Source organism: Sarcophilus harrisii, chromosome 1, assembly GCF_902635505.1.
Source record: "Sarcophilus harrisii chromosome 1, mSarHar1.11, whole genome shotgun sequence".
In the NCBI taxonomy this organism is placed as follows: Eukaryota; Metazoa; Chordata; class Mammalia; order Dasyuromorphia; family Dasyuridae; genus Sarcophilus; species Sarcophilus harrisii.
In genome coordinates, this window is record NC_045426.1 from 421,545,760 (window position 1) to 421,572,819 (window position 27,060).

Consider the following 27,060-nt stretch of genomic DNA (forward strand, 5'->3'; position numbering starts at 1 on the left):
GTAGCTATTTAGAGATATAAAATTTTTCCTAAGAATGCCTTTCACGGCATCCCATATGTTTTGGTATGCTGTCTCATGATTGTCATTCTCTTAGATGAAACTATGGATAGTTTCTGTGATTTGCTGTTTGACCCACTCATTCTTTAGAATTAGATTATTTGATATCTAATTTTTTTGCCTATCTTTCCCAAGCCCTTTATTGGATATAATTTTTACTGCATTGTGGTCTGAAAAGGAAACATTTACAATTTCTGCCTTTTGCATATAATTTGTGGTTTTTATGCTCTAACATATGGTCAGTTTTTGTATAGATACCATGTATTGCTTAGGAAAAAAGGTGTATTCCTTTCTGTACTATTCAGTATTCTACATTTATCTATCATTTGTAGATTTTCTAGGATTCTATTAACCTCCCTAGTTTCTTTCTTGTTTACTTTGTGTTTAGATTTGTCTGATTTTTGAGAAGGGAAGATTGCTGTCTATTTTTTCCTATTACTGGTTTAATATAATTCTCCAGCAATTTGGTTACTCTACCACTTAGTGCATATACATTTAATGTCATTACTACTTCATTAGTTATGGTATCCTTTAGCAAGATCTGCTTCCCTTCCTTTTCTCTTTTAATTAGATCTATTTTTACTTTTACTTTATCTGAAGTCAGAGTGATTATCCTTGGTTTTTTTTTCCTTTTTTTGCTTCCACTGAAGCATAATAAATTCTGCTCCAGCCTTTTACCATTATTCTGTATGCATCTCTCTGTTTCAAAATTCTGTTTCTTGTAACAAAAGTTATTATAGGACTCTTTTTAAATTCACTCTGCTGTTCACTTTTATTTATGGGAGATCCGTATCACTTTAATTTCACAATTATTGTTACCAGTTCTGTATTTCCCTCTATTCGATTTTTTTCCTTGTATATTTTTTTGTTCTCTCTTTCCATCCTGTTCCTTATTAATAGTGTTTTGTTTTTAACCCAACCTATCCACTATAGGCAGTACCTTCTATCACCCCACTCCCCTTGCTTTACCCCATTTTCCTATTGTTTCTGCTCTTCCTTCTATCCAACCCCTCCCTTGTTTTTCCTCTTTCCCTTTGTACTTCTTTATAGGGTCAGATAAAATTCTATGCTCTACTGAATGATTAAGTGATTCCCTCTTTGAGCCAAAAATTATGATAACAAGCTTCAGATTATGCTCATCTCCCACCCTTCTTTTCCACTATTGTAATACAGCTTTTTTATTTAATCTAATTTATCCCAATATAATTCTCCTTTCTTTTTCATTCAGTACAATACATGTTCTAGCCTTTAATGTCTTCTTCTTTGACATCATTATATAAGAGTCCATTCACAACCTCAGCATCCATCCATGTGATACTTCCCCCCCTCCATCTGTCCTAAGAACAAATACATTTCTCAAGAGCTATAATTTTCCCATCTGGTTTAAACTTTAAGCCATGCATTTTCCCCCTTGTTTATCTTTCTATGCTTCTCTTAAATTCTGTTTGAAGATCATTTTTTTGTTTAATGTTGTTTTTATTTTTTAATAGAAATAATTTAAAGTTTTTTACTTCATTGAAGATCTATCTCCTATCCTGAAAGATAAAGATCAGTGTTGCTGGGTAATTAATTCTTAGTTGTAACCTGAGGGTCTTTTCCTTCCAGGATATGATATTCCTGAGTTTCTGATACTTTATTGTAGTCATTCCCCAATCCTGTATAATCCTGACTGTGCTTCTTAATTACTGAATTTTTTTTGGTTTGGTTGCTTGCAATATTTTTTTCCCCCTTAAGATTGTAATTTTGGAATTTCGCAACAATCTTGCCCAGAGGGTTTTTTTTTTTTTTGGTAGGGCTTTTTCCAGACATAATGGATTCTTTCTATGAGTATTTCCCCCTGTGTTTCTAGAATATAGGGCAGTTTTCCTTAATGATCGCTTGAAGAATGCTATCAAGGTTCTTTTTTTTTTTTTGGGTCAGGTACACTAATAATTTTTAAATTGTCTATCCTGGATCTATTTTCCAGATTGGCTGCTTTTCCAGTGAGGTATTTTGCCTTTTTTTCTATTTTTTCATTATTTTAGTTTGTTTGACTGATTCTTGATGTCTTATAGAATCATTTGCTTCCATTTACCCTGTTCTAGTTTTTAATGTGTGATTTTCTAAGTTGTTGTATCTCTTTTTCTGCTTGATTAATTGTACTTTTCAAGGTGGTGTTGTCTTCCATGGATTTTTTTTTGTTTACATTTGGCCAATTGTATTTTTAAGGAATTGCTTTCCTTTTCTAAATTGTTGACTGTGTCTTGCATAACTCATTTCTTTTCTCATTTTTTCATCTACCCCTCTTATTTTTCTTTTAAAGTCTTTTTATGAGCACTTCCAAGAAGTCTTTTTGGACTTTGTGTTAGGAAGTGTTAAGTGTCTGAGACCAGATTTGAATTCGGGTCCTTCTGACTACAGGGCTGAGGGTCTGCACCACCTAGCTGCCCTAGTGTTGACATTTTGCTTCATCTGTGTTGTTGTTTTGATCTTCCCTGTTGCCATAGTAGCTTTGTATAATTAAAATTCTTTTCTGTTTCTTGTTCATTTTGTTTCCTTTTCTTTTTGAGTTCCTTTTTTCACTTTTATGGTTGAGTTTTACTCCTGATGTAAAGGGAGTACTGCCACAAGCTTCCTCTGTGACTCTGAGCTTATTCTTGAACACAAGGGTCCTTTGTGTTTTCAAAGGGTATCTTTATCTGCTCTTTCCAGGAAACAGCCAGGTTTTCCTGGATTTGCCTTTGGAGCTGAGTAATGGGGGCTGCCTCTCTGATGTGATCCTCTACTGAGCCATGCCCAAGCTTTTTAGTTGCTGATCTGCTATGTTTAAGATCCTCTGACTATTTTTCCTAGGCTCCATCTGAACTGGGCTGAACACCCTTTTTAAACCTATGATATTAACCTTTCTTGAAGTCCTATCAATCTATTTTGAGCTGGAGAATATTTTATTTCTGTTAGACTATCTTCAGAAGCTTGATTTTGTGTGTTTTTTTTTGTGAGGGAAATTGAAAGAGTTTAAGCAGCTTCCTAGCTTCAGTCTGCCATCTTGGTTCCTAAAATAACTTTGGAATGAGTTCAGAAAACAAAACTAATTTATACACTTTTGTATCCAAGATGCATTAGCTCTGGGCGCTAGTGCTTTTTGATGAAAGAACATTCTATATATAGACAGACCAAGAGCTGTTGTCATATGCAATCTCTAACAGAAGAATGATCTTACTTTTATTAAATTCATCTGTTGGTCAAGCATTTTTGGAGGTTATATAGTAAATAAAAACATCAGCAAGGGGGTGAGAGAAAGAGGCCATGATTTGGCAAGGAAGGAAGGGATGGAATTCAAAACAGATATATTGCTAAGGTGGCAAATATAGAGGTATATGGTTTTGATATTAACCAAGACATCACAGCATCACCAAATTCTAGAGTTAGAAGGGCTTTCAGTGGCATTGTAGTTCAGTAGGCCAAAAAAATTAAAGAATCTTCAATTATACTATAACCAAGAAATGTTCATTTAGCTTTTGCTTGAAGATCTACAAGGATGGGTAAGACACCATTTCTTGAGACAGTTTATTCTACTTTGGACAACTTGAATTTTCAGGAAGTTTTTCCTAACATCAAACATTAATTGTCGTCTTTGAAATTTCTACCCATTGTACCAGCTTTTGACAAAAAGAAGGTTAACCACTCTTCTAAAAGACACATTTTTAAGTGCTTGAAGACAGCACTTAATGTCACCATTTAATATTACTTCTCCAGGTAAGGATTTCCAGTTTTTTCAATCAAATCTCCTGCGTCATGAACTTCAGCCCATTTACTTTCCTTGTTATGTTCTGTTTTAACACTCTTCAGGTTATTATTGCCCTTAAACTGAAAACAGTATTACAAATGAAGTTTTACTAAGGTATGGTAAAGTAGGAATACTATCATCATATTCCTGGAAGTTATACCCCTCTTAAGGATTCACTTAGATTTTTTCACTTCCTGGAAGTTATGCCCCTCTTAAGGATTCACTTAGATTTTTTCACTTCTTACCTGACATGGTAACTAGAAATTCACTAACATTTGAAGACCTTTTTCAGAACAAATAGTTAATAAAAATATCCCCATATTTTATTTCAGAATGTTTTTGGTAATGGGATGAAATATTATACATTTATTTTCATTGAATTTAGTCTTCTTAGATTCACTTCAATGTCTCCATGTATGCATATATGTATATGTGATGCATGTGATATTATTGTCACCTATATAATATGTGGCAGAACCTATCTTCCATCCCAAGTTCTTTGATTCAAAAACTAGAGCTAACGTCTTTGTACCTCAGTACCTTTTGTACCTTTTGGTACCTTTGTAGTACCTTCAGTTTATCTATTTTCTTTTCATATGTGATGACTACAGTTAATATCCTGACATAAAAAATGGTCCTTTCAGTAATGACATTCAGTTATCACAGGAAGAATATTGATGATATAAGTGAGGCCATATAAGTACGGTCTCAGAGATCATGTATTTATTTGTATGCATATATTTATATATACACATTTGCACATATGCAACTACACATATATACAGACATACATTCCACATATGCAAATATATCAATACATAAATAAATATTCAACTCTGCTCATTGAAAAGAAGACAGTAGGGAGGTAAAGAAGAATTCATGAGACATTTTAAATAAAAAGACAAATGAGAAAGATAGGAAGAAAAAAGTTTGAAATTGTTTATGATATGTTATCAATAATAAGTTATTTCAATTATGTCAATTGAAAGAAATTGGCATGTTAAGAAAAAGGAAAAAGACTATAGAATATTTCTAAATAACTTGTCCGTGAATGAAACAAAGGCACCAAAGCATTTCAGAGATGACAGATGCTAAACTTTATTAGAATCTCTAAAAAGATTTGGAAAGATCTATGTCTCTGGGAAGAAAATTAAATTATTATTTTAAGGCATGTACACAAATTGGAATTTTGAAATTAAGGAAGACTCATAGGTTCTTTTTTATAAGTATTTATATGTATATTTATATCTACTATGCAAATAAACACATGATCTATGGTTCTGTTAACTACTGTATTTTAAGTTAGAGGAAAGCATGATTGTTTATATAATCAGGCTAAAGTGTTTCAAGTAAATTGTGCTTTTGATAAAACATAATGGCAGCAAGTGCAATTATCTCATTTTGCAAAACACTCCAAATAACAGTTAACATCATTTCCAATAAAAGTAGAAAAAGAATTAATAAAATAGAATCATCTCCTCAAGCAAAAGTTAGAAATTAAGGCCCTTGGGATGGAAAAGCTGTGTCAATTATGAGTTGATGCTATTACTCCTTAGCTTTGGGCATTGCACCACAAGCTTGGGAACTTTGCTATCTCTATCTCTATCAATATTTTATTGCAAATGCCCTCAAAGCTAGTTACTATTTATAATCAGGTTTGTGCATGTTCTGTCTGTAGCACACAATTAAGAAGGAGAAATTTTCTGCCAATCCAACATAGAAACAAAAGGTCAAATTGGGGTCTGTAAGTTGTGGCTGTAGATTGAATGTTATCTTTGACTAGGGAAAAGTAGAATACCACCTTTACTTCAATATCAGGATGAAGTCATTGGCAAAAATCAAAATAAGATTTTTATAAAATTTATTTTATATTTTAAAGAAATAATTATGCTATTTTAATTAAATGCCATATGCTAAGTGCAAAGAATTAATTAGATTTTATAATCAGAGCACTGGAATTTAAATCATGCCTGAATCATGGATATAAGGACTTCAGAAGTCTTACAGTCTAACTTCCAGATTTTACAATTGAGGAAAAACCAAGGACCAAGAAATATAAGTGAAGTTATACCTTTAGCAAGGATCAGAGTTGGAATTTGGTCCATTTTTTCTGACTCCTGAGCTAATGTTTAATTTTCCCACTGCATTGCTCATCTTCTAAGACGTTAGGCAAGTCACTTAACACTTTTTGCTCTGTTTCCTTATCCGTAAAAAGTAGTTGAATTTGATGACCTTTAAAATCTCTTCTATTTTTATGTAAAAACATACAAATGTATGTATGTGTGTATATACGAATGTGTATAGAGGTGTGTATATATGTATTTTTACAACACATTTGCATGAGTATATAGTTTCAGTATCCACTGAGAGTCCTTCACTTCTCTATTAAGAGGTAGGTATCATGCTTCATCATCAATCCTATAAAATAATAATAATCATGGGTTTAATCATCAAGTCTTACAAAGATTTTTATCTTCAAAATACTGTTTTGTAATTCTTCCCTTGTTTCTAGACTGACTCAGCATTAATTTATATGTCTTCCCAAGTTTCTCTAAAACCATATCTTACATCAATTTATAGCACAATATTATTTTATCAAATTCATATGCAATAGTATAGTCAGCTATTGCTCAAATGACTAATATCCCCTCATTTTTCAATTATATGCCACCTTAAAAAGACTTGCTTTATTTTTGTACACTCTTAGTTAAAAATCATTTTGCTTAGAACAAGTTCCCCCCTTAATCAGTTCCCCTTCTTATTTAATAATCCACTTTTCTCACTTTCCTTTTTATTTTTTCTATTGAGGCACAAGTATTTTTATACCCAACATCTCTCTTTAGCCAGTTTAAATGGATGTGTTGTTCAAGTGCCACCTGTTTCCTGCTTCTTGTTATATAGTTTTCTACTTGCATACCATGATTACATGAGATAATTTCCCCCCCCCATAATTTCATTCTTTCCCAACATACCCTCTCTTTCCATTGTTCTTACAACATTATCAGGACATAGCCGAATGACTCTGAAGATCTGTATCTAATGATATCTTTTTCTATGACATCTGGTCCTGATAGGATTCTGTAGGAACATATGTGTTACCTCTCCATATTAGAATGTATGATATTAATTTTGCTTAATTATTAAATACTGTCACTTCTGTTAACTTTTATGTCTCTTGTGACTGCTTTGTTTTAATTTCAAAATTCTATTCCACTTTGGTTTTATCATTAGGCATATTTGGAATTAATTTCTTTCAAATTTCCTGGTAGTCTCTTTTTAAGTTTTGCTTGGTAAATTTTTCTTGGTTTTAAATATATATTATTTCTTCTGAAATGTTGTCTTCTAAGCTTTCAACTTTTATGATGGGGCTTTTAAATCACATGTAATGCTATGTATGGCTCCTCAGTATTTGATTTTTTTCTTTATTTTTTTTCATGCTATTTGCAGTACTTTTTTTTGACTTAGAATTTTGGCATAATGTTGCTAGGAGTGTTCATTGGGGATTTCTTTCAGGAGATGAAGGGTAACTTCTTTCTATTTCTAAATTTTTAGTCATAAGATATATTAGTTATTTTCTTCCATAACGTTTTTATAAAAAAAATCTTTTAATTGCTTTGCAATTGGCACAGATGACAGATTTCAAACTCACATTTTTATTTAATAAACTATGAACCATCACATTGTATAGCTTTAAAAGTGCAGAAATCATATTGGCTTAAGAACTTTTAAAAGTTATATTCACATGATATTCTCAAGATTAAGCCATAAAATTAAACCCAGGGATTGAATAAATTAAGAAAAAAGCTAATTTAATTCCCAACATACATCTAAAAATATTTTTCACAAATTTGCAATAATGCATTGTGGCCATTTTCATGCTCACAAAAGCCTTGCTACTTTGCTAGCATATTGGAAAATTTACAAAATTTGTTAAACAAAAATATATTAGGGCAAGTATAAACTGGGCTGCTGAAACACCCTGTGATGAGGAGCCCTCATAGTCACTCCTACTTGACACTACTGACTTGCTCTAGATTGGAAGGGCTCTATCTATTCCTGGAAAACCACTATTATTCACTATTAAACCTCACTGTCAAAAACAAGGAAGCAGACTATATGCTAAAAATTTGATGTTGTCCCCTGATTGGGGGGAGGGTTCTCTTCCCTAGAAGGGCAAGCAGTGAAATGAAGCTAAACACAATCTTACTTCCAGGGCCCAAATGATAGAAATGTCAAGCAGACAGAAGGATTGTAATGGGCTGAGGCTTGAGTTGATGCACTGATGTCCCAAGCACGTGAGGCTAAATAGTAATTGGGCTATACTCTATTAATATACATGATTGGATAAAGAATGGCCCCCACCCACTCTCCGTGCAAGTCCTGATGTGTTGTATAGGAAATGACGATTTTGGTGGGTGGAGGCATAGAAAGACAGGAAGAGAGGCTAGGAGAGATTGGGCCTAGGTTCTATGCTCGTAGCTGCTGGTCGTGTGGCTGCTGGTCTAGCTAGCTTCTTGACTCAACTGCACACATTGCTATTGCCCATTCTCTTCCATCTCCGATCTTTCTTCACTAAGAATAAAGATTGACGATTTTTCCCCTAACCTGAATTCCTGACTCCTGATTTTAAAATTTAAAAATAGACTGTCTCCAGATGAATCCCTAAAGGGGGATATAATCTGATACTCAACACACAAGGCTCTCATAGAAGACATTAAAAAGGCTCTCACAAGAGAGCTAGAAGAAAAATGGGAAAAGAAAAGGGAAGCTTGGCAAGAGAGTCTGGATAAATCATCCCACTCATTTAAAGATAGAGTGGATAAAGAAATCAAATCCTTGAAAAACAGAATTAGTGAGTTGGAAAAAGAAAATACGTATTTAAAAAATAAAATTGGCAAAATGGAAAAAAAATTCCATAGAATAAAACAACTCACTTAAAAACTCAATTGGACAATTAGAAAAAGATACTTAAAAAGTGAGTGAAGAAAATAACTCATTAAAAATTCAGATCAAACTAAAGAAGGGAAAGGGACTTATATGTGCCAAAATGTTTGTGACAGCCCTGTTTGTAGTGGCTAGAAACTGGAAAATGAATGGATGCCTATCAATTGGAGAATGGTTGGGTAAATTGTGGTATATGAATGTCATGGAATATTATTGTTCTGTAAGAAATGACCAGCAGGATGAATACAGAGAGGCTTGGAGAGACTTACATGAACTGATGCTAAGTGAAATGAGCAGAACCAAGAGATCATTATATACTTCAACGATAGTATATGAAGATGTATTCTGATGGAAGTGGATTTCTTTGACAAAGAGACCTAATTCACTTTCAATTGATAAATGATGGACAGAAGCAGCTACACCCAAAGATAGAACACTGGGAAATGAATGTAAACTGTTAGCATTTTTGTTTTTCTTCCCAGGTTATTTTTACCTTCTGAGTCCAATTCTCCCTGTGCAACAAGAGAATTGATTGGTTCTGCACACATATATTGTATCTAGGATATATTGCGACATATTCAACATACATAGGACTGCTTGCCATCTGGGGGGTGGGGGTGGAGGGAGAGAGGGGAAAAATCAGAACAGAAGTGAGTGCAAGGGATAATGTTGTAAAAAATTATCCTGGCATGGGTTCTGTCAATAAAAAGTTATTATAATAATAAAAAAAAGAAAAAAAAAAGAAAAATATGTGGGTAAGTGCATAAGGTCTTCCACACCAGTGCCCTTGAGAAGTGGAGGCTCAGTGCTTGTTTCTTTCTTGATTCAGTGCTCTTGGGTGACCTCCACTGTGGCCTTGATGCTTGTAGTCACCTGTCTACTACCAGTTTCTATGAGTAATTCCCTTCTCCAGAAATAGTACTTCCTATGCGAATGTTTGTGGACCCCACTTCAGACACGTGCTGGAAATGCATAGACATGCCATTACTCAGTTCCACCTCCTCAATGGGAATGCTGAGCTTCTCACACAGTTACTTCCACAAGGACAAGAGTATTTGAAAGTCTGGATTAGGTCCTTGATTGAGATCATGTCCAAAACTTCTGATGGTCATCAGATCCACAAACTCCAGGCTGGGACATTTGGTTTTGATGTGTTCTTTTAATCTCTCTGGAGAGCCTTTCTTCTTCCAGGAATTGTGTATTTTGTTTGCGAACTTCACAGAATCCACAGTTACCAGCATGTAAAGGTTGGGGACAGCAATCAATTTGTTCATGTTGTATTTTTGCAGGTGGCCAATGAAATGCCATTTTATCTCAGGACAAGAAGACAGAATTTTAGTATTTGATATTTTTTCTAACAGCTCCTGAACATAGTTTTCTTCAAAGCTGCGCTGTCTATGAGCATATGCCTTGTCATATCAGCAGGCCTGGCTTTGCTCATAGCTACTAGCCAGGATTGAATGGTTAGGAGATCCTGGGGCCGGTGACCACCACCTGCTGTACCCTTTCCTTAACCACACTCAGCGTAGTCTGACACCCAGTTCAACTGACATTCCAGCAGCTCTCCAAAAACACCAAGTCACTCTTATCCAGCTTCTTCCCAGTGACAGCGTGTGTAATCCAGCAAAGGGCTCTTCCATAACTTTTTGATGGATTATGTTTAGGCCTTGTCTTTTGGTCATAGCTTTCAGGTTGTCAAATGATTCTTAAATCTTAAGTCTTCCATCCTTCCTTTCTTGCTTTCTTTTTCCCTTCCTTCTTTCTTTTTCTCTCTCTATACATATAGGAAACCATACCCTTTCAGGTGGATGCTCTTTCCAAAGGAATATAAATTTGAATTGCTTAAATTTTGCAAAATATGGGACTTGGGGGTTATTTTTTTCTCTTTACTACTTATTTATTCTATCAGTTTTTAGTTAAACAGGGACAATTAATTCTTCAGTAACATATTTTTGTTTATGATTTCTTGACATACAGCCTTAGAAAACTTTGCTTTGATAAAGCTCATTGGGAATATATATATATATATATATATATATATATATATATATATATATATATAAAACTTTTTATTGACAGAACATATGCCTGGGTAATTTTTTACAACATTATCCAGTTTCTACTGGATCCAATTTTTCCCTTCTCTCCCTCCACCCCCTCCCCTAGATGGCAGGCAGTCTTATACATGTTAAATATGTTACAGTATATCCTAGATACAATATATATGTGCAGAAACAAACAATTCTCTTGTTGCACAGGGAGAATTGGATTCAGAAGGTAAAAATAACCTGGGAAGAAAAACAAAAAATGCAAACAGTTTACATTCATTTCCTAGTGTTCCTTCTCTGGGTGTAGCTGGTTCTGTCCATCATTGGTCAATTGGAACTGAGTTAGATCTTCTCTTTGTTGAAGATATCCACTTCCATAAGAATACATCCTCATACAGTATTGTTGTTGAAGTATTTAATGATCTCTTGGTTCTGCTCATTTCACTTAGCATCAGTTCATGTAAGTCTCTCAAGATGTAATTTCCTTCCTTATCTCTTTTAATTAGAACTATTTTTGCTTTTTCTTGATTTGAGATAAGCGTCACTTGTCCTACATTTTTTATTTCATCTGAAGCATAATAAATTATGTACCAGCCTTTTACCTTTACTCCATATATATCACTGTGCTTTAAATGTGTTTCTTGTAAACAACATATTGTAGAATTCTGGCTTTTAATACAATCTGCTATCTGCTTCTGTTTCTGAAAGAGTTTGTCCCATTCACATTCACAGATAAATTTACTCTGTATTTCCCACCATCTTATTTTCCCCAAGTTTTTTTTTTATTTCCTTTTTCCCTTTCTTTTCTTCACCAACATTCCCTCAATCTTCCCTCTTTTTTTTACATTGCTTCCCTCCTTTCCTATTCATTACCCCTTCTTAGACTTTTTCTGAAGTTCTTCTAAAATATCTCTTATTGGAAATTTGTTACACTCCAAATATTTAAGGGTGCTTTCATTCCAAAACCCACTCAGAAGCTTGGTATTGCAATGATCTGAGGGAAACCAGGGAGAGCTCAGATGAAGATTGTCTACTTTCTGCCATCTTGAATCTGCTTTTCCCAAATATACAATTCTAGGAATTAAACATATCATCTTTTCATATATGGATATAAACTTTTTAACCATTAAAAAACAAAATTTTTCCCTCTTTTAATTTTTTTTTGCTTCTATTGACCTCTGCATTTGAATATCAAATTTTCTCTTCAGCTCTCATTTTTTTCATCAAAAATAATTAAAAATCTCCTATCTCATTGTCAATCCCTGAACAATAATGTGTAATTTCCCTGGATACATGATTATTGGCTATAGTTAAACCTCTTTTACTCTCTGAAATATATCCCAAGCCCTTTTATCTTTAAAATGGAAATTGCTAGGTTCTGGGCACTCTTGATTGTGCTTCTTAGTTATATGAATTGTTTCTTTTTGACTGCATGCAGTATTTTTTTTTTCTTGATCTGATAATTTTGGAATTTATTAAAAAATTTCTTGAAGTTTTTATTTTGAGGTCTCTTTCAGGAGGTGATTGGTGGATTCTTCCAATGATTATTTTACCTTATGTTTCTAGGATATCAAGACAGTTTTCTTTGATGCTTTCTTAAAAGATGTTATCTAATTTTTTTGTTTTGTTTTGTTTTTCATTGTGGTTTTCGGGTAGTTCAAAAATTCTTAGATTGTTTCTCCTGGATCTATTTTCCAAGCCAGTTGTTTTCCAAATGAGATGCTTTACATTTTTTCTATTTTTTTTGTTTCACTTTTCTGATTATTGATGTCTCATTGAGTCATTTACTTCCCTTTGTTCAATTTAATTTTTTGTGAATTATTTTCATCACTTAGCTTTTTTATCTCTTTTTGAATTTGACCAATTGAACTTTTAAATGAGTTTTTTAATTGGATTTTTTTCCATTTCACGAATTCATTTTAGGGATTTGTTTTTGATTTTGTTTTTGTTTTCCCATTTCAGAAATTCTGCTTTTCAAGGAGATGTTTTCTTTTTATTTTCTTTTTTCAAATCTGTTTTCTAAGAAGTAAATTTCTTCAGGTAATTTCTGTTACCTATTTCAAAACTCTCATTTCTTTTTCCCATTTTTTTCTAATTATCTTTTAATATTCTTTTTGATTTCCTCCAAGACAGCATTTTAAATTGAAGACCAACTTATATCATCCTTTGAGGTTTTATATGGAAATGTTTTGCCTTTAGTGTCCTCAGAGTCTAAGGTTTCTTCTTTCCTGTTTTCATAAAAGCTATCTGTTGTTAGAGTTTCTTTTAGTTTTTGCCCATTTTTAAAGGTTGTGGTCTGCTCTTAGGGCAAATGAAAGATTATCCCAAAGTTCCTCTACAAGGCAACAAGGGATTTGACACTACACTGGGCCAGTGCTGCTGGATTCCTAATCTATCCTGGATGTGAATGACCAAGTCCCACCTGTTATACCAGGGTTCTAGGGCTCACTGTTTGTCTTTTGTAGTTTTATTGGAAGTCTGAGAGCCAGTTTGCTAGTCTACTGGCTTCTGAACCAGAGCAGAGTAATCAATGTTGCTGTATTTTGGCTAAGACAACCTGGTAGATTTCTGTGACATACGGAGGCATTTCTGACCTGGATCTCCTTGCGCCGTGCTTTATTTGGATTATTTCATCCCTTGCCTGTTCAAGACAGATCTCTAAAATTCTTCCAAAATATCTTCTTTTTTAATTTTTAATTTTTCATTTCTTAATAGCTTCCAAAATATCTCCTGCTGTTATACTCCAAATATTTGTGGATTTTGTCACTCCAAAACCTATTCAGAGACTTGATCTGATGTTGATTTTACTGGAAACCAGAGAGAGCTCAGGCAAAGCCCTATCTATTCAGTGCCATCTTGGCTCCATGCCCTAGCTCCCCCACTCTCTCTTTTAAAGAGATGTAATCTGGTCAGGGTCTGATGTGTACCCTGAATTAGGGAAGAATAGGTTTCAGAGTTCAAAAGAAGATTAGACATAATTACAGCAAGATTGTGTGATGATCAACTATGGTAGATTTAGCTCTTCTCAGCAATACAGCGATCCAAGATAATTCCAACAAACTTTTGTGGAAAATGCCATTCACATCCAGAGAAAGAACAATGGATACTGGATGCAGACTAAAACTTACCATTTTCAATTTTTTTGTTCTTTTTTATTTCTTGTGTTTTTCCCTTTTGTTCTAATTTTTCTTTCACAACATCACTTATATTTAAAATGACTGTACATGTATAAACTATTATCATATTGCTTGCTATGTTGGAGAGGGAAAAGAAAAAAGAGAGAAGAAGAAAAAATTGAAATTCAAAATCTTACAAAAATAAAGGTTGAAAACTATCTTTACATGTAATTTGAAAAAATAATATTAAGCTGGGGAAAAAATAAGATTGGATTGCCTTGAATCATACTTGATGGACAAAAAAAAACTTTTAAATTTGGAATTCTGAAGATAGAATAATTTCAATTAGGAAAAATCATAATTATATGGAAAACTAATGTTTTGTAGAGTACTCATGAGTGAATTTAGATCTCTGAAATTATGTAGAAAAAGTTGCTATAAATGTCGGAGAATAGAATTCATAAAATAAATATGGCATGTTATTAAAGGAATTATCTAAATTACTAAAGCTTAGCAAGGGAAGATAAAGATAACAGGCATGATGCTTTTGATAACTGTAAGAGGAAAGCAGAGGTTTTAATTTGTCAAAGTGAAAAAATAATAGACAACAGAAAGAAAAAAGGAATCAATTAAAATTTTATTTTATTTTATTTTATTTTATTTTGCTTTCTGCAAAGGAGAACATTTGGCAAGAAATGCGTATAATGAATATTATCAATAGAGAGTTGATATCCAAAATAATATTTACTTAGGAAGGATATAACTTTCCTGGGAATAAATGTTCCCATCATATATGAAATAAATCACTGGGTATTTAAAAGTTAAAAATAAAACAAAACAAGTCAAATATCATTGCAGAACTATATTAGAGAAACCTTTAAAATATAGTGGAGAAATAGTGGTAATTCAGGCCTATGGAAGGCCAAATATACCAATTTTCAAAAGAAAAGAAATTTATAAATTACAGTCTAATGAACTTGACTTTTATTCCAGGCAAAATTCTAGAATGTATTATTAAAGATATGACCAATGGACATCTAGAAAAGCAAATGATGATTTGGCAGCCTAATGTTACATGGACTGGAGTGAGAGAAACTTGAGTCAGAGAGATTACCTAGGGTGTTCTTGCAATGAGGTAAAAGCCTGAAATAAGGTGATACCTGTATGATTGGAGAAAGGGTGTCAGATGTGCGAGACAATGTGAAGACAGAAATTGTGGGTTTTGGTTACTAATTGGCTACATGGTGTGAGAGAGAATGAAGACTCATGGATAATACTATGCTTATAAAAATAGGGGAAATTTTTAAAGAAATTAGGTTAGAGAGAGAGATAATGAGCTCAGTTTGGGACATAGTGAGTTTGAGATGTCTTTGGGATATTCAATTTTTAATTTCCAGTAATCATGTGGAACTAAAGTTCAGAGGGCTACATTTCTGAGGCTAGATATTATCAGTCCTGGAGTCAACTGCATAGGGATGATAATAAAACTCTTGGGAGCTGAAGCAGATTAAAAAGATAGTATAGAGACAGAAGAGAAGGTCTAGGATGCAACCTTAGAAGTAACATCCAGAGGAAAAAAAATTCACTTGGAATCCATAGTATATTAGAATCCATAGTATATTAGAATTATATGATGAAAATCATTAGAAGTGCCATGTGGGAAATGGTTTCATTTCAAAAGTGTTCATAAAACAGTATTAGGAATATGTAAATATGTAAAATTGGTAAAGAGAAAAATTTTGGCTTCAGGCTAGATAAATTTCCCTTTTAAAAGTTCAAAGGACTGTCTCAGGTTGATATTTCTCACAATTATAATTTTGCTGTCTAATTCTTCTTGCAGCTCTCTGAACTTCTCTAAGAATTTGGATGTTATACCACTTGATACATAGATATTTAGTATTGATATTGTTTCATTATTTATAGTACCCTTTAGAAAGATGTAGTTTCCTCCCTTATCTCTTCTAATTAGATCGAATTTTGCTTTTGCTTGATCTGAGATCAGGATTACTACCCCTGCCCTTTTTTTTTTTTTTTTTTTTTTTTAATTTTAGCTGCAGCATAATAGATTGTGCTCCAACTTTACCTTTATCTGTATGTATCACTCTGCTTTAAATGTGATTCCTGTAAACCACATATTGTAGAATTCTGTCTTTTAATCCAGTCTGCTATCTGCTTATGTTTTATGGGAGAGTTCATTACATTCACATTCACAGTTAAAATTAATAATTCTATATTTCTCGCCATTTTATTTTCCCCGCCATTTTATTTTCCCCGTTATACTTTTCTCTTTACTTTCCTTCTTTCCCTCCTCCCCATTATTTTGCTTCTCACTACCACCTCCCTAAAACAGCCCTCCTCTTTTACAGTCCCTTCCCCTTTCTTATACCTTTACCTATAGGTATCCTATACCTATCCTATAACTTCTGTACTCCCTTCTAATTGTTTCTCCTTTTCCTTTCCCTTCTCCCTTCCTTCTTCCCTATGTGGAGAGACAAGTTTGTCTGTGAAGGTAAATATGTCTGATATTCTCTTTTTGAGGCAAATGTGATAAGAGTAAAATTCACACAATGTTCATTCCCCTCTCTTCCTTCCCTCAATTGTAATAGGTCTTTTTTGCCCCTTCATGAGACATAATTTACCCTATTTTACCTCCATTTTCTTCTTCTTCCAGTATAATTCTCTTTCCATCTCCAGTTTTTTTTTTAATTATGACAAAAAATGAAATTGTACTTGCATTCTCTAAATATGCCTATAACAAGATTACAATCCTCAAGAGATAAGCATATCTTCCCTTATAGGGATACAAACTTTTTAAGTTTTAAAAGAAATAGTTATTTCTTTTCTTTCCTTTTTTACCTTTTTATGCTGCTCTTGAGTTTTGTACCTGAAGATCAAATTTTCTGTTCAGCTCTGATCTTTCATAACAAGTGAATGAAATTCATTTGTCTCATTGAATGTCTACTTTTCCTTTAAAATAATGCTTAATTTTGCTGGATAATTGATTCTTGGTTGCAATCCAAGTTCCTTCGCCTTTCAGAATATCAGAATACAGGCCTTTCAGTCTTTTAAAGTGGAACCTGCTACGTCCCAGTAATCTTGATTGTGTTTTCTTGATATTTAAATTGTTTCTATCTAGCTGCTTGCAATATTTTATCCTTGATATGATATTTGTGAAATTTAATTATGATGTTACTTGGAGTTTTCATTTGGGTGATTGGTGAATTTTTTCAGTGTCTTGTGTATAGTAGATGCAGACAAAATTTGATATACTGATTATCAATTTTCATTGAACAAGTACTACAGATAAAATATGTTTAATTTTGTCATCTCTGGGTTCTAGAGATATGGTAATTTCTTTTATCCATTGGATAAAATAATAGAATTTTATAGTTTGAGATGATTGGTTAATTCTTTTCTTTCCACTTGCAGGTGAGAAATTGGAGGTTTGGCTATCGTAAGTGATATGTTCGATGTTACAAATATAGTTGATGTCAGAGTCAGAATTAGAATCTGTTTCTTCTGACTCCTAGAACAAAACTTTTGGTAGCTTCTTATAATCTTTGTTTCTTTGAAATATAAAAAGGCAAAACACATTTGTCATCTTTCTATTTATATTTCTCTAAAAAACCGTAATTTTCTATATAATGATGCTCTATAAACAGTCTGATTGACACATTTGGGCCATACATTTTAATTCATGCAAAGTTACTCCATTTTGCCATCTTTCTCTTAAACCTTTGAATTAAGGGGTTTCTATGCTAGCAATCTGTTTGCCAAGCCTAAGGGCCTATCAAGATCTGTCAGGATCTGTATCTATTGAGTTAATTGCATTATATTATGCTCAACAGTAAAAATGAAAATATAGATTTTTTGTGTAAGAAAAAGTTAACTTTTCCCTAGGAGCCTGTTTAAGATATATCTAGGAAGTAATAACTGTAAGATCTCTCATTTTTATTTTATAATTATATTTTATTCATATATTTGAGAATATTTGATGCTTAAATACAGAATTAAATTAAAAAAAATTAGAACACGACCTTTTACCTTTCAAGTTGCTCTGTTAATTTTCCTTTGTGTTTGTCTTTATTTTAATCAATCAGGGGCTATTTTACCTGCTGCGGAAGCACCCTGCTTAGAACAAAGTTTGGAATTAAAAGTATCTTTAATATCTTCCAAGTTCACAAAAATGACACACATTCTGTCAACATAAAAAAGGCAGTTAAAACCACTGCCTTGCAGGAATATAATTACACTATTAACAATGTCATCCACAAATAATAGATGAAAAATCTCTTGTGCTAAACAATAATACTATGTTACTATTGGGTACTTTAAAAAAGAATTCAATGAAATCTTTGGTCCCTGGCTTGGCATCTATGTTTGTTTCTATTTATTTCCCATTTGTACTTAAATTAATCTCTTACTTAAACACTTAGTTGTCTTTTAGGAAAGGAGAGAATATATATATATACATATACATATATGTACATATATGTACATACATATACATATACATATACATATATATACATATATATATATATATATAAAATATCTTATTTTTAGGCACACAAAAATAACTCATTCATAAAAAGGAAGTAACCTTCTTAGACGTTTAACTTTAAGCAAATGGGAAAGTTTTTGAGTACTATGAAATCTTACATTGGCTTTCGACTAAAACTTAAGATTTGTATTTAAGAAATAAATTCTATCATTAATAATAGTATAATAAAATTCTATCGAAGACCTCTAAATCTCTGTCAGTATCCTTTGTCCATTTATTTCTATTCATTTTTCCTTATAGATATTGGGCTAATAATATTTTTATGTTTCCAAGGTCCTAATTTTTTCTGAAATTTGCCCAAATACATGAATTCTTATATTTTTGAGACATGCCAAAATAGATATCCAGTAAACATCTTGAACTATTTTCAAAATAAAATTCATTTTCCTCTTAAACCCTCCTTCCTCTTTACCCTTCTCTTTTACTACAGAGGGTAATATCATATACCTAGTCCCTCAGGGTTGTATCCTAGAAGGGAGTCATCTGCTTTTCATTGTCTGCCACTTTCCCCATACCAATATGTTGCTTGATGTTTTTACCTCTGCAACATCTCTCAAATATCCACTTTTCTCTTATGAAACTGTCACCATTCTGTTTTTGATGTTTGTCCTTCGTTTTCAAAGAGAACCATGATATCAGGGAAGTGATGCCGTTATATGAAAGTGAGTTTGATTGAGTGAGAGAGGGCTGGGCAAGGTCACATGCCTTACTTACCCCTCTAGAATCACCTGGATCCAGTGGCCAGGTATAGATCAGGACTACTAGAGATGGCCCTGGATACAGTGGGAGACCTTGTCCTTTTTAAGCCTTGGTCTTAACAGCGCTCAGTTGGACTGAAGCCGCACCCACTCAGTGAGTTAGGCTAGATAACAATTGAGACAATTTTCTCTTTCACCTACTCCAAAAAAAACCCCAAAACAACAACAACAACAACAACAACAACAACAAAACTGCCTAAATTATAAATAAATAAAATTTGGCAGGGAAAGACCCTCAGGGTTTCTGGCCAAAGAAGAATTGATTACTATTTACATTGAATCAGTTATCAAATGGGGATTGGCCTGAAACCTATTTATGGCCAATCCATGAAAACCAGAGTGGTAAAGCCAATATTCTGATGCATGCCTAGACAACTGAAATAGCCTGCAACTGGATCTACCTGCCTCAAGTCTCTCCCTACTCTAAATCAGCCTCCATTCAGTCATTAAAGTGATTTTCTTAAAGTGAAGATCAAACTGCTGCTCCCCTTACTCAGTAAATTCCATCTCAGGGATCAAATAGAAAACACTCTGTTGGACTTTTAAAGTACTTTTTGGCTTAGTCTGCTCCTACCAACCTATACTAGCTTGCCAGTTTCCTAAATATTCTTCAGTACAGTGAAACTGACTTCCTTGCTCTTTGATAACACACCACTTTTTCCCTTGACTCATGCATTTTTAAAGTCTCTCCTATACTTCAGGCTTCCCTAAGTCTCAATTGATTCCCAACTTCTATAGAAAGCTATAGAAAACTTTTCCCTCTGTTTATTTCCTTTTTTATTATGATAAAAAATCATTTTGTACATAATTTGCTTTCTTGTAATCTTTTACATTAAATTGTGAGCTTCCCTTTTTTCAAAGGGAAAGTTAAGATCTTGGTCAAGATGGCACAGAGAAGGTGGGGACTTTTTGAGTTCTCTCCCAAAACTCCAAAAACTTTTAAAAATAACTCTAGATGAATCTTGAACTGACATAACAAACAGAAGGATATAATAAGGCATTTTTTCAGCCCAGGAAAACTTGGTAGATCTGCAGGAAAGATTGGTTGCAGCTGGGTAAGAGTAGTATGCAGTCCATTGCAGGCTGCACCTGTGCTGACCAGAGCCCAGTAAAAGAGGAGCAAGTTTCAGAGAGACTCAATTAGTGACAGCAGCAGCAGTTTTTAGATATCTCACCCTCAGACAATAAAATCAATTTGAAAGGTCAAGAGAAAAGAACTGTCACACTAGAGTGAGAGTGGAACAAGAGCCCAGTAGTACAGGTTATTCCAGCTTAGCTCTAGCCCCTCTTACCAGGAACATTCTCAATCATCATCACCAGTGACTGCTTCCAGAGTTCTCAGCCCACAAACAGTAAGGGGTGAAGCAAATAGTCAAAAGGAGATTACAGGGGTCTCTTTGATGGTACTCTAGAACTCTGTTGCTTTTTTTACACTCAGATCCAAGTCAGAGTCCTAGATGGAACTTCCCAGGGTAAGAAAAAGCACTAGCACACCATATCTTGTAGCCACAGAGAAGCAGAGACCCTTCTTGCACTTCTGAGGCAGCTTATGGTTGCTCACAGATCAGAGCGCTGGCCAGGAGAGAGATAAACATCTCTCCTTTGCCAACCTAGAAGAACTGAAAATTTACAGGTCTCTAGAGTTGTCTCTGAAAGTAGCTGCACAGGCCCCCTGAAGGCTGGGACAGTGCATCCTCCTCCATGAAAGCCGAGTCCTAATTTGATAAGGCGTCAAAAGTCAAATAATAGTCTTGGGAAAGCCAAAGACAGAAAACATTCTGACCATAGAAAGTTACTATGACAACCAGGAAGATCAAAACACACTATGACAACCAGGAAGATCATAACAAAATCAAAGTTCTTAGATCCAAAGGTCATGAGATTTTAATGCATTATTGATGGAGTTGTGATTTGATACAATCATTTTATAGAGCAATGTGGAATTATGCCCAAAGGGCTATAAAACCATACATATTCTTTGACCTAAGAATATACTTCTAGGTCTATATCCCTAAAGAGATTTTAAGAAAACAAATAAAAGCATTTGTAACAGCTCTTTTCTGGGAGCAAATACAATTAGAATTTGAGGGAATGCCCATCAATTGGTGAAGACTGAACAAATTATGGTATGTGATTATGATTGAATACTATTGTGCTGTAAGAAAATATGCTCTCTGAAAAAAAGCAGAAAAGATTTTCATGAGCAGATGCAAAATGAAATGTACACCAAGTAACAGCTAAATTATAAAAGGATAAGCTGTGAATGACTTAACTATTCTCAGAATTACAATTCAAGACAACTATGAAGGATTCACAGTGAAAAATGTTATCCATACCTTGGGAAAGGACTAATGTTGTGTGAATATAGATTGAAACATACTTTTTAAAAAAAACTTTTTTTGAGGATTTTTTGTTTGTCTTGTCTTATTTTGTTTTTGGTTTATGTTTTCCTTCACAATATGACTATTATGGAAAAATTTTGCATAAGAATATGTATAGCTTGCATTGAATTGGTTGCCTTATGAATGAATGGAACAAAGAAGGGGAAAAGGGAAAGAACTGATAACAGAACATTTTAAAAACAAATATTAAAATTTGTCATTATATATAACTGCAGAAAATACTAAATTTTAATAAAAATTTTAAAAAATATGAAATCCTTCAGATGAAGGCCTTTATTTTAAATATTTATCACATTACTTGCCACATTAATATATGCTTAATAAAAGTTTATTTGTTTATTATATTTAGGAATAATTGTAGGAAATTGTCTAAGGAATATTCTAGAGTTAAGAAAACAATTTCATTTTGATAACTGTTTATTGAAAACTAAAGGTTAAAATTTAAAAATCTCCTCTCATCCTATTCCCATTTGCTATCATCCAATAAGCACCACAAAATGGTGATGACTGATGATTCATCTCTGACTTATAATCTTAAAGAGTTTCTTGAAGAATTAAAAAGTTGAATAACTTGCCTATAACCACACAGTCAAAATATATCTTGATGAATGTTACAAGTACAATCTTCTATCATATTTTCACATATAATGTTTGAAATTCCAATTACATGCCACTGTACTTACTTACTGAGCTTAATGATATAAAATTTTCTCAAATCTCAGAAGATATTATCAATATAATATGCCTGCTATATTTAGAGATATTCATAACCACAAAATTATTATGTGTTTATGCATTGTGAGTGTGTATATCATTGAGGAAACAATTTTGTGGTTATGAATTTCTCTCTCTCTCTCTCTGCAATACATCCACAATACAAATATATGTACATACAAATGTACATATATATGTATATATGTAAACACAAATATGTATATATACTTACCCTTTTTGTTAAAGAAATTCATGAAGAGGGCCTATTAAGTCAAAGAAATATTGTACAATCTGTGTTGATATAAGAACTACTCATACCCATGAAACCATGGGTCCTTGAAATATTGAAGTAAGTCTACTTTCATTTAGAAGGGAGTAAATGTTATGATTCAATAACAATATAAATGAATGGACAAGAAATTTATTCACTGGCACAGTACAGCAATTACATGGTTCATGAATGATTTATTGGAATCAGTACTTCTGGGCTGGCAAGATGAGTCATATCAGGCATGGCTGAAGTTATAGACAAAGTAGATCCACTGAAGTGAAAAAAGTGACTCTGGGATATAATAGAGGGGAAGTCAAGAGTGTTTGATGGAATATCAGAACAGTACTACAGTAGATAACAGGTGGGAATCCATAAAGGCAAACAAATGTTATTAGCAAAATAGTCAATAAATTTATTAAATCTCAATATATTCCTGGCTCTCTTCTAAATACTGGGAATACAACTATGAAAAATGACCACTCATGCTCTCAAAGAGCTTACCCTCTTAAAGGGGAAAGAAAAAGTAAAAATAAAAGTTGAAAAGTGAAGCATGGAGATCATTGGGAGAAAAGGTATCTGATATGTGGAGAATGATAAGAGTCCATTACAATGAGTGCAATTTGGTAACAAATGAATAAATGCTTTGCCTTGGAGCCTTTTTCACTCACTTTCCAGGCAGAAGGACAGAAGGGACTGAGTGCACACTGTCATTTTTTTGAAAATGATATGGTAATAAATAATAGATAAGAGATAATGAAGTAGAGGGGACAGATTGAAAAGGCTGAGGGAAAAAGTACAAAATCTGGTATGCATATTGAAAGACAAGAACAGTAACAACAATAAAGTGTTTCTAGGAGCAGGTTATGGAAATCAAGTGTTATCAGGGAAATTGGTAAATTACTATAAGACTAACTCATAAATCTAGCTATAGAGGACAAGAACAGTCCCTAAGGATAGTGCTAGACAATTGTGCTAGACAGTTGGATGAAGTTTAATGTTTTTTTTTTTTTAATTCATTAACCATTTGTAAGGCTTTTCTTTTTACAGACAATGTTTCCAACTATTAACAGATGAAATATTTAAATGAAAAATCAGACCTGTTCTCATATAGCTTTTGGGAACTAAGGTATAAGATAGTGCCTTGGACTTATAATAAAGTGAATGCCCAATTGTTGGAAACAGAAAATAAAATCAAGGCTAAATTATATATTGGGCATATTTGATATCTGGTATTTGATAGTTGCTTAAGTGTGACATTCATAGGGTCTTTTAATTCTTCTTAAAATGGAATAAAAGTCCAAAATACTAGATTGTACTCATGTTCTCATTGTACTCATGTTAGACTTTTGATCCAAACTATAGAGAATTTGAGGCATGGGGGTGGGAGAAGGGAGAGATCAGTTGGTCATTGGACTTAACTCCTAGAGAACAGAAACAAATTTTACCTTATTTGTATCCACAGTGCTTAATGCCATACATGTCTGGTAGGTAGTAAATGTTTAATAAATTTTTTTCAGACTTGGCTAAAAATTCACTTCTTCCTTATTTACTGCAAAAGATTTAAAAAAAAAACAACTTTTTTTTTTTTTTAAAGAAATAACAAAAACTTGAAAACTTGAGGAACAGGAGTCCTCTAACACATTGATTTGATGTTTGCCAAAAATTTCTAACTTGGGGCTTCAGCTAGCTTTTGGTCTTTCCTTGTGAAATATTTTCAGTAATTGAATTCATTATTCTATTGATTTTTTTCATTCTGTGGGAAGTGGTTCAACAGTGCACAGAACCTTACAAATCACAAGCATTTAATAAAGGCCTATTATGCTGCCAAATCCTTCCAAGTTAACCTGAACAATCTCTAGAGCCTCCACCCCTTTTTTTATTATTCATATTGTCTTCTTTAAGTCAGGTTTTTGTTTGATTATGTGCTCCTTGAGAGCAGTAACTATCTTTTGCTTCTTTATATCTCCAGCACTTCACACAGTGTCTGGCATATAACAGGCACTTAATAAATGCTTCTTGAATTACTGACATATTCCTTTTGAATAATTCTAGGAGCTTCCTAATCAGTTTCTCTTTCCCTAGGCTCTTACTTAGGCAATCCAGTCTTACTACTTCAGTATGTCAATTTCTCAATGAATGTTGTTTTATCTTGTGTACAAACTTTCACTCAATGCAGATCACATGATCTATATCCTCTCAGATTAATCAATTCATGACCATGATTTGCCATCTACTCACTGAGTGGTTCTTAAATACTTTTTGTGACATGGACCCTTTTGACAGAATGTACAACCTATGGACTCTTTTTCAGAAAAGTGTTTTTAAATGCATAAATAAAATACACAGGTTACAAAGGAAATCAATTATATTGGAATGGGGTAATTACAATTGATTTTTTTTTAAATCCACTGACATTAAGTTAAAAAACCTAATTTATAGGGCTCTGGGTAGATAAAGAGATAATCTATAAAATAGGTATTTTTGATATCTATGATGTTTTAGAATATATCAATTTTTATATTTTGATAATTATGTCAATGTCATTGGCTTTCTTTGTGATCTAATATATTTAATATAGAGAGGTTTCCATGAATATATGTATATATTGAATATAATAGAAAAATATATTACATATATATACAGACATACATATATACATTTACATTTTGTGGGTGCACATGGCAAACACAGGCAATAGATATAGCGTTTGCCTCCTTACGTCAATGATATTATCTTAATGTTATTTCTTACACATAAATCAAAACTGAAAAATGCCATATCTGACTTGTTCTAACTGCATTTTTCATTGCCTTTTATGCCAGTAATAGCCTTTATTCATTTAATAATGTAATGTTCTGAGATTACAATCAGTGACAATTAGAACATTTTCATTAAACATATATAGTTTGTAATGAAATGAAATTTGGTTTCACTAAAAGAACCATTGATTATTCCAAATATAATCCAGGCTACTCCCTTCATCCTTTTCAATTCTGAGGCCAGCCCATGTTTGCCTGTAGCATCTGATTCAGATATGAGTGGTAATGACAGCTAGTTGGCATTGTAGATTGAGTATTGTATGTGTACATAGGAAGACCTGAGTTTAAATTCATCCCCAGATATTTATTAGTTCTGTAGTGCTGAACAATATACTTAACCTTTCTTAGTCTCAGTGCCCCAATCTGTTAAATAAAAGTAGAAATAATACATTGCATAATATGGTTTCTGTAAGACTTGAGTGAAATGTAGTATGTATAACACTTTAAAACATCAAAGTACAAAACAAATGGTAGATATCATTACATTAACTCAATGAACTGCTTATTCAACTACATTAATAATGTGAACCATACATATTTTTTTACCTGTTTATTTTCCTGCATGCCCAATCTCTTTTGAGTAAAAAAATTACCAATAAGGAAGTCCTATAAAAGTTCTGTGGCTTGATATGATTAGAAAAATACAATCTGCTAACAGAGCACATGGAAGATTTTTTTTTTTTAAGTTTTTACCTATCAACAGGGAATCCTTCTTTCATGTGGAACTTATATAGGAGATTCAGCCTATTAACAACAAATTAACCTTAATGAGCACATAGCTTCTATTTTAGTTTATTTTTGATAATAAAAGTCATTGAATACCATCATTATCATTTTTACATACAAGAAATCTATTCACATAAGATATTCATGAGATAATTATTTTAAGTCAAATGCTTTTCCCAGATTTGAGACAACTAAATTGAAGATTCTCACAGCCATTATCAATGGAAACTAATTATTTGGAGAAAAGCTAGCTATTCTAACCAACTACGAAGCAACTTCCAACCACAAGGTAGGCATTCTAACTTGTATTTGAAACTTTATGTATATGTTATTTATTAGAATATGAGCTCCTTGATAGAGGGACTTCTAACTTTAATTTTCCACTTGTATCATCTATTTAGCAGAATGCTTCTCATATAGTAAATAATTAATATTATTTTAATTAGTAAATAATAAATAATATCTACAATGGTATTTTCTTCATCTTTCAGCAAACTATGTGACTATAGTCTCCTATTGAAAATTATTTGATTAAAGTCTATTCCCTTATGTTTTCAGTAAATATACCATTGACATATAGCAAAAAAGAGAGAGAAAAAGAAAGAGAGGCAGAGAGAAATAGAGAAACAGAGAGAGATAAACAGAGAGAGTGTGAAAAGTCATATTTGAATTTAGGTTTAGTTTTAAGACAGAAATATGGAGACAAAGTGTTTCAGGCATAGAAAACTGCTTGGGGCAGAGTTCAGTTAAATGATATAAAAATATGAAATAAGATAGTAGCTGTAATAATGGAAGGAAGAGGGATACCATTTGTGTGTGTGTGTGTGTGTGTGTGTATGTATGTAATTTCAAGTCAGTGGATATAAGAAGAGTGA

At 33.0% G+C, this 27,060-nt stretch overlaps 1 pseudogene; it reads right to left on the bottom strand.

The window, feature by feature from the left end:
* Positions 1-9,657: 9,657 nt before the first annotated feature.
* On the bottom strand, positions 9,658-10,449 carry LOC111719540 (annotated as a pseudogene).
* Positions 10,450-27,060: the final 16,611 nt, after the last annotated feature.